We start from the raw sequence: 9,087 nt of genomic DNA, 5'->3' as shown, positions 1-9,087 counted from the left end.
AGTTACCAAATACACCGCTGCGAACCTATAAAAAAAGAAATGTAACATTTGCAGACAATTCTAAATCGTGATTTAATCACTGGGAAGGGAGTAGCTGTGGCAACCTAATTTAAATATACGAGCCTTCTGGCAACATTTTTTGATGTAAGAAAATCGAACAGAACTATTTTAAGCATTCTGATGAAATAAAGAAACAGAAAAGAAGCCAAATATTTCATTAAGCGTTTTTCTTGGAAATTAAGATAATAAAGAGGAAAAACACAGAAGTGTGGACTCGAGCACCACATATCCAATAATCAAATCTTAAATTGGCGTAAACGTGCAATAAACAAAACGTTGCAAAAGTAAAAGGCGACATCTGTAGACAAGTTTTCATAATGTGGATAAAGTTGTTCGTTCTTAAGTAATAAACTGGGTGATTCAACACATCTACATATGTGTAGCTATATCTACTTATATATAAAAAAGAATGTTGTGTTAGTTGCACCATTTATAACTCAATAACGGCTAAACCGATTTGGTTGAAAATTGTTGGAGAAGTAGCTTAGAACCAGGGTAAGGACATCCTACATATGTCTCTTTATGTCAAAATTTATTACAACTCATAAATACAAAAATTATATTTCAAATAATAAGCATTTGTTCTAAACTCATGTTTGTAGAGATCATTTGAATATATGCGTACAATTATAAACAGATTTTTCTCAAAAATAATACTATTGCTAAGTAGTATTTGGAACTACAACCAAATACGCAGTAAAATAGATAATAACTGCCTCAGTAATAAGTGGTTGAGTATGTATTATATCACGTGCATCCCAAAAGACTGATGTTATAACCTTTTCAGTCGACTTTTGCGTCTTTCTACGCCTGAGAACCGGTTCATCATGTGCAGTCCACTAGAATGACAGTCGATTGGACTTCAGTGGGAAATGATAGAGTTATGTTTCTTTTGTCACACACCGACGCAAAAATTCGGTTTTATTACTATTAAAGAGCACTCAAATACTTCTCAGAATCAGTTGTTCGTGTTTTTTGTTGGATTATGAACTTGCGAGGCACCCACTTTGCATAGAGCTTCCGCCTCTTTAAGCTTAGCAAATACCTTTTCATCGGTGGATTTCCCTGAGCCCAAATTCAACAGTATTTTCCCCTAAAAAGCAATGCTTTATTAACACTCGAAATGCCTTATAATCCATTTTTTTAAAAACTAACGCAAGTTGCTTCATGAAAATGCTATATCTCATTAACTAATAGTTATAATCCAACTAATAAAAATCATATAGATGGTAGTAGTAGTATTATCTATGTATCAGCCACAGTGAAGCGTGGACGGGTCCTCTAGTTCTTTTATATTCCTCAAAAATTTGATACCTTCACATATGCATATTCCCATTATTCCCTTATCATATCTACATTTGTACCAATAGAATTTCTATGGCATACTATATACATATTATAAATACATATGTATGTATGCATATTATTTCTTTGGCACATTTGTCTGTATGTTTGCGAAAGCAAATGCGAGCCACATATATCTATATGTATGTACATACATACGTTCATAATAAGAAGTGTCACACGCATCTTTCACATCTCCGTTGTCACGGTCAACCAATGGCCGAAACTGACGTTTTGTCAAAGAGTCAATCTGTCGAAGCACTGACGCGGCAAAACGCCACAACATTGTGTGATAATAGAAAATCCAAGCTGTACCGAAAAAAATAAACGAATGGCCGCCGATTGTCACCGCTTCCCTTGCCGCTGTAACAGATATCAATTTATGATTTTTAGCTTTTGCCATCGTCGCGAAAAGACGCTTGTTTGCAAAGGCATGCTCGGGGAGATGTTACGGCGTCTGTTTTTATGAATGAAGTGAGGTCGCTTGAAGAATATGCACCTGCGTTTATGAATGAGATCGTTTTTGTTGTAAAATTCATTACATTTGGGCTTCATCAATTCGGCTGCCTAATTGACTTGCCACCCTTATGCTATTTGAGACAATTGTTGTTTTTTGTAGAACAATGTTTCAATTTTTTATTGGTGACATATTCACATGTGTACGCATATGTACATATGTTTGTATGCTTGTGCATTATTTGTTCGGCAATGTATGTATACAAAAATATGTACATATGTACATATAAGTACATATATATGAATGTATGACCATGCAGATCAATGCTCGCACATGTAATATAGGTATTGCTAAGTGATAAAATCATGATTTGAATTTCTGAACGTGCACGTGCGTATACATACTACATTCATATGAGCGGATAATAAGATTAATATGATAGACGATGTATTTATATATTATTGTGATAAATTCAATTTCTATTAGTAAGAAACATAATACAAAAATATTTATTAATATATTAGAGTATATTATGTAAAAATCAAATAAAATGTTTAAATATGCAAGTCCAAATTGACTGTAAATATTGCTATGCATGCATTCACACAAAATTATACTAATAATTATTCTTACATGCCAATATGGAAATGCGGACGGCAAAACGCAAAAGCATACATTTTGATTCGCTAGTTAAAAGTAAAAATTGAAGCATGAAAATATCCGCTAGGGCATACATGCCACGTCATCATATGCCGAAAATACATATGTATGTAAATATATTTATATCTCTTCATATTCTCTGTTTGAGTATGTGGAGAACTGTTAAAAATGTTAACATTTCACAGCGTGAATTCTGTGGTTGTGAGGTGAATCCCTTACTATAAATCTAACAAATGTTCGATATCGAACCTGCACCTTCTCTATGCTTTAAGTTCTCTGGCTGAACTATCTCCTCAGCTTGTGGTTCCAGCTACATCAAATAAATCAAATAAAATAAATCAAACAGAAACGAAAATCTCACGACCTACTCCAATAATAATATCGGGTGACTGTGAATACCAAAAAATATATAAAACAAGTAAGGAAGGGCTAAGTTCGGGTGTCACCGAACATTTTATACTCTCGCATGGTAAGGTGATAATCGAGATTTCATAATACGTCATTTACATATTTTTCAAATACCGTATTTTTGTAAAGTTTTATTCCGCTATCATCATTGGTTCCTAATGTTTATACTCGTATTATACAGAGAGGCATCAGATGGAATTCAAAATAGCTTTATATTGGAAGAAGGCGTGGTTGCGAACCGATTTCACCCATATTTCGTACATGTCATCAGGGTGTTAAGAAAATATTATATACCGAATTTCATTGAAATCGGTCTAGTAGTTCCTGAGATATGGTTCTTGGTCCATAAGTGGGCGGCGCCACGCCCATTTTCAATTTTTAAAAAAGTCTGGGTGCAGCTTCCTTCTGCCACTTATTCCGTAAAATTTAGTGTTTCTGACGTTTTTTGTTAGTCGGTTATCGCACTTTTAGTGATTTTGAACATAACCTTTGTATGGGAGGTGGGCGTGGTTATTATCCGATTTCTTCCATTTTTGAACTGTACATGGAAATGCCTGAATTAAACGACTCTGTAGACCTTGGTTGACATAGCTATAGTAGTTTCCGAGATATGTACAAAAAACTTAGTAGGGGGCGGGGCCACGCCCACTTTTCCAAAAAAATTTCGGCCGAATATGCCCCTCCCTAATGCGATCCTTTGTGCCAAATTTCACTTTAATATCTTTATTTATGGCTTAGTTATGACACTTTATAGGTTTTCGGTTTCCGCCATTTTGTGGGCGTGGCAGTGGGCCGATTTTGCCCATCTTCGAACTTAACCTTCTTGTGGAGCCAAGGAATACGTGTACCAAGTTTCATCATGATATCTCAATTTTTAGTCAAGTTACAGCTTGCACGGACGGACGGACGGACAGACGGACGGACAGACAGACATCCGGATTTCGACTCTACTCGTCGCCCTGATCACTTTGGTATATATAACCCTATATCTGACTCTTTTAGTTTTAGGACTTACAAACAACCGTTATGTGAACAAAACTATAATACTCTCGTTAGCAACATTGTTGCGAGAGTATAAAAATTAAGCAAAGGCAAAAAAAGCATTTACTATTAAGCTTCTAAATAATAATACATCTAAATCAATACAGCAGACTCTGATGATTATATAAAGTTAACCAAAACTCTGTCTACAAAGAATTTACTATGGTTTTCTTATGAAAATAAGCAATCTCGACCAATTACGGTAATGGTTAAAAATTAACATCACTCAAACGAGCCAGAGGCTATAATATCAGAACTTCATAAGAAGGGATTCAAAGCGAGTCAACAAACTGAAGTGGAAAACAAAAGAGCCGTTAGATATCTTTCTTCTTACTTTCGATGCAACAGAAAATATAAATAACATATACATATATATGTATGCAATAAAAACCATATTGCATTCAGTTGTTGTAAATCAGTCAAAGTTCATACCAGAATACAAATTGTGTCAATCATATGGACGTAACACAACTGGTAAGCAAGCAAGATGTGTGAAGTGTGCGGGAAAGCATAAGACCATAGAGTGTCAAAAACCTAATCACAATCAACCAAAATGTTGTAACTGTGGTGAGGATCATCCTGCTAACTACAGAGTGTGTAGTTGCGAAAGAACTGCAAAAGATTCGTGACCAAAGAGCTGGTACAAAGAAAAAAAACCCACGTCCTAAAAGCTCGTTTGCAAAATATACCAAGAGCCACCCAAAAAACGTAATACGCCAACCAATGGCTGAAAATAAAGTTTCAACAGCAAATGAGCAAACTTATTCGCAAGTTGTAAAAGAGAACACTTGTTCAAATGATGCTAGCATTCTTCAACAAACCTTAGAAAAGCTTACAAAACAAAATGAGTTTACCATTGCACTTGAGAAGAGGCTTCAGAAGCTCGAAAAAGCAGTACAAAAAAATAAATAAATATGACAAAATTCTTAAAAATTATGCTATGGAACGCAAACGGCCTTACTATACAATACTATACATCAGAACAATTGTGCACGCAGAGCAGCTGCTTTACAATAAAAAGTAACATAAAACACCGAAACACGAAAAGGAGCTGCCTTTATGCTCATACGGCTGTGTAAACTGACGTTGACTAACACCAAAAGCTCCGTCAGGATCGGGAAGGACCTCTCCGAGCCGTTCGATACCAAACGAGGTTTCAGACAATGCGACTCCCTATCGTGCGACTTCTTCAACCTGCTCCTGGAGAAAATAGTTCGAGCGGCAGAACTAAATAGAGAAGGTACCATCTTCTATAAGAGTGTACAGCTACAGACGTATGCCGATGATATTGATATCATCGGCCTCAACACCCGCGCCGTTAGTTCTGCTTTCTCCAGGCTGGACAAGGAAGCAAAAGAAATGGGTCTGGCAGTGAACGAGGACAAAACGAAATATCTCCTGTCATCAAACAAACAGTCGTCGCGCTCGCGACTTGGCACTCACGTCACTGTTGACAGTCATAACTTTGAAGTTGTAGATAATTTCGTCTATCTTGGAACCAGCGTAAACACCACCGACAATGTCAGCCTAGAAATCCAACGCAGAATAACTCTTGCCAACAGGTGTTACTTCGGACTGAGTAGACAATTGAGAAGCAAAGTCCTCTCTCGACAAACAAAAATCAATCTCTATAAGTCACTCATAATTCCCGTCCTGCTATATGCTGCATAGGCTTGGATGATGACATCAACTGATGAGTCGATGTTGAGAGTTTTCGAGAGAAAAGTTCTGCGGAAGATTTATGGTCCTTTGCGCATTTTCCACGGCGAGTATTGCATTCGATGGGTCGATGAGCTGTGTGAGATATACGACGACATTGACATAGTTCAGCGAATTAAAAGACAGCGACTACGCTGGCTAGGTCTTGTTGTCCGGATGGACGAAAACAATCCAGATCTGAAAGTATTCGACGCAGTACCCGCAGAGGAAGAGGAAGACCTCCACTCCGTTGGAAGGACCAAGTGTCTACGCCAATTAAGAAGAAGAAGAACATAAAACACCATGAAGAAAACCGCATATCTACAGATGAATTTCAAGCAATAACGGTAAAGATAGATAGTGACAACAACTTGTCCCTTACAACAGTTTACAGTCCTCCAAGACATCAAATAAAATGCCATAGCTATCTAGAACTGATCAGTAGCCATAAAAACCGATTTAAGCGGTTTGGTTATGATCTCTGACCATTCACCAATATATTTAACACTTCACGAAAGTGTTGTTGTTAAGGAACCTCCACTTTCGCTAACAAAAAATATACTGACTGGGAATACTTTAAGCAAATGCTATTCAATGTTGATAGTCACGTAAGCATAAATTGTAATTCCGAGCTAGATAACGAAATCATGAATTTGACAAATACAATTCAATACGCATGAGTGGTACACCAATTAAAAGAAACGTCACAGCAGGTCATGAGTATACCAAAGAAATTAAAGAAATGGTAGCAGAAAAACGCCGATTACGCCGAAAGTGGCAACAAACAAGATCTCCATCTGACAAAAGTTGTCTTAACAAATTATGTAAAAAACTTACCAATAAGATAAAGGCATTTAAAAACCTACCATTGGAACGATTATTCACTTTGGAAGTGTATAATAAATTTTTCTCGACCCGTAACTCAGCATCATCCAATCAGAAAAGCATACCATATTTGGGCCAAGAGCGATATAGAGAAAGCAAATGTTTTTTCGGCATACCTTGAAGGTGTCTTCAAACCATATGACACATCCAATGCAGCAGAAATGGAACCTCATACTTACGAGAATTATACCGAAATTCCTCTAATAACTAATGATGAGGTATGTGCAGAAATTAAAAAACTGAAATCTTAAAAATCGCCTGGGTTTGATCTTATTACCAGTGAAATATTAAAACAGTTTCCTCACAACGTTATATGTAAAATTACTGCTTTAATGAATGTCACTTTAAATCTTCAATACGTATCTATTTATTGGAAAACTGCAGAGTTGATTATGTTCAATAAACCTGGTAAGCCAGCGCAAGAAATTACTACGTATCGGCCCATATCCCTCCTGCCTCTACTCTCAAAACTTTTGGAAAAACTTCTTGCTGTGCATATTAACAACAAAATTGAAAAGAGGAAGCTGATGCCGGCGCATCAGTTTGGCTTTAGAAAAAATCACTCCACTATTGATCAAGTCCATAGAATAACTCGAGTCATCGAAAATGCCTTTGAAGAAAAAAAAGTTTGCCTCGACGTGTCGAAAACCTTTGATAAAGTTTGTCATGGTGGGCTTCTAAACAAAATTAAAATATTTTTACCAGAAACATATTACAATATTTTAAAATCATACCTTTCGGACCATTTTTTTTCGAATTAAACATGGAGATATGTACTCTGATTTAAAGTAAATAAAGGCTGGTGTTCCTCAGGGTAGTGTGTTAGGACACATCCTTTACCTACTCTTTACGTGCTATCTACCACATGACGACAATTGTATTACAGCAACATTTGCAGATGATACTCGTACTCCGGTTCTGTCTGTCGGCAAAACACAAACTGCATCAATTGCAAGATCACAGGAACATTTAAACAAAATATATGAATGCACAGCTAAATGGCGAGTAAAATTAAACGAGACTAAATCAGTACACATTGATTTAACATACAACAGTACTAGGCTCTCCCGCTGCTTTGTTTGGCTTCTGAAGAAGAACCAGCCGCTGTTTTTTCCAAATTTTTGGGAAAACTCCTTCTTTTAGGCATCGTGAGTAGAGTTCGGCGAAGACCCTCTTGCTATGGTTGATGGCAATTTTCAGTACCTTGCTCGAGATGCCATCAAGTCCTGGTGCCTTTGAGTTTCCAAATCTCTCCGCCACATCCATTACCTCCTTCTCGTCGACAATTGGAGATTCCATCACGGTTGGTATTGTTCTACTCGATTAGGGTTCTTGCGTTGGGAAAAGCGTTTTCACCTCCTTTTCTAGGAGGGTCGGACATGTTGGTGCTTGACTGTTACCCCCTCTGATTTTCTCCATCACTATTTTATACGCGTCACCCCACGGATTCTCGTCCACCTTTTCACATAGTTCTTTAAAACTTTAGGACTTACTTCTTTTGATAGCTTTCTTGAGTTCCTTGCATTTTTTTTGAAAGTTTCTCGCAGTCTTGCATGGTGTGGCGTACTTTGGCTTCTTTGGCATAGGCGTCTCGCTTTATGGCATTCGCTTCTTAGTGTGCTGATCTCCTCGTTCCACCAGTATGCGGGCCTTTGGGTTGTGTTGTGCCTTTTTCTACCCATAGCAGCATCACAGGCTTTACTTATGTCCTTCACTAGTTTTCCAGCCTGTCGGTCAACATTGATCTCATCATCTAAGTCCCCATCCAACATTAGTTAAAAAATTTCTTCATCCAACGTTTCAACCTTCCATCCTTTTTTCTGCAATTTTTTAACGCTGGATCGGGTTTGTGATTGCTTGCGGATTTCCAGCCAGATGGCCAGGCGATCGCTATGTGTGTAAAAGTCGCACACTTTCCAATTTGCTGATCGAACCAGCGTGCTGTGGCGAAAGTAATATCTATTACCGTTCCGCGTCCATTCTTTTCAAAAGTATTTCTACCGCCGGTATTGAGCAGCACTGCGTCTAACATAGAAAACGCTTTGGGTAGAGCATTACCCCGCTTGTTTGTGTAGCTATTACCCCATTCAATTGCCCATGCGTTAAAATCGCCTGCTATCACGTTTGGCGTAGTAGTGAGGGCGTCTCGGACAAGTTCATCTAGAATTCTTTCGTAATCTCCCAGCAGCACACTCGCAGGAATATAGCAGCTGTAAAAATAAATGCCACCTATTTTCGCTCGCGTATAGTAAGATCTGCCCAGGAGCGGCTTACCTTGGAAGGCGTTCTCTCCACAGGCCCATATGGCAGCTTTGTTTTCCTTGTCGGAGATCCATGTGGCAGCGTTTATGTTTTTGTACTGCTCACACACTATCGCCACCTCTACCTTTTCCTCGATGATTGTTTGCTTCAGTAGATCTTGAGCAGCTTCACAATGATTTAGATTGATTTGGACAACTTTCATTTTACCTTTTTGCACGCCGCTTGATATAGAGGACACTTCCAACTTCCTATCCGGTGACCTGTTTCCTTTT

The sequence above is a fragment of the Bactrocera tryoni genome, unplaced genomic scaffold (genome assembly GCF_016617805.1).
Source record: "Bactrocera tryoni isolate S06 unplaced genomic scaffold, CSIRO_BtryS06_freeze2 scaffold_7, whole genome shotgun sequence".
NCBI classification, from domain to species: Eukaryota; Metazoa; Arthropoda; class Insecta; order Diptera; family Tephritidae; genus Bactrocera; species Bactrocera tryoni.
The sequence above is the reverse complement of the archived record's forward strand: the minus strand, read 5'-3'. Positions refer to the sequence as shown.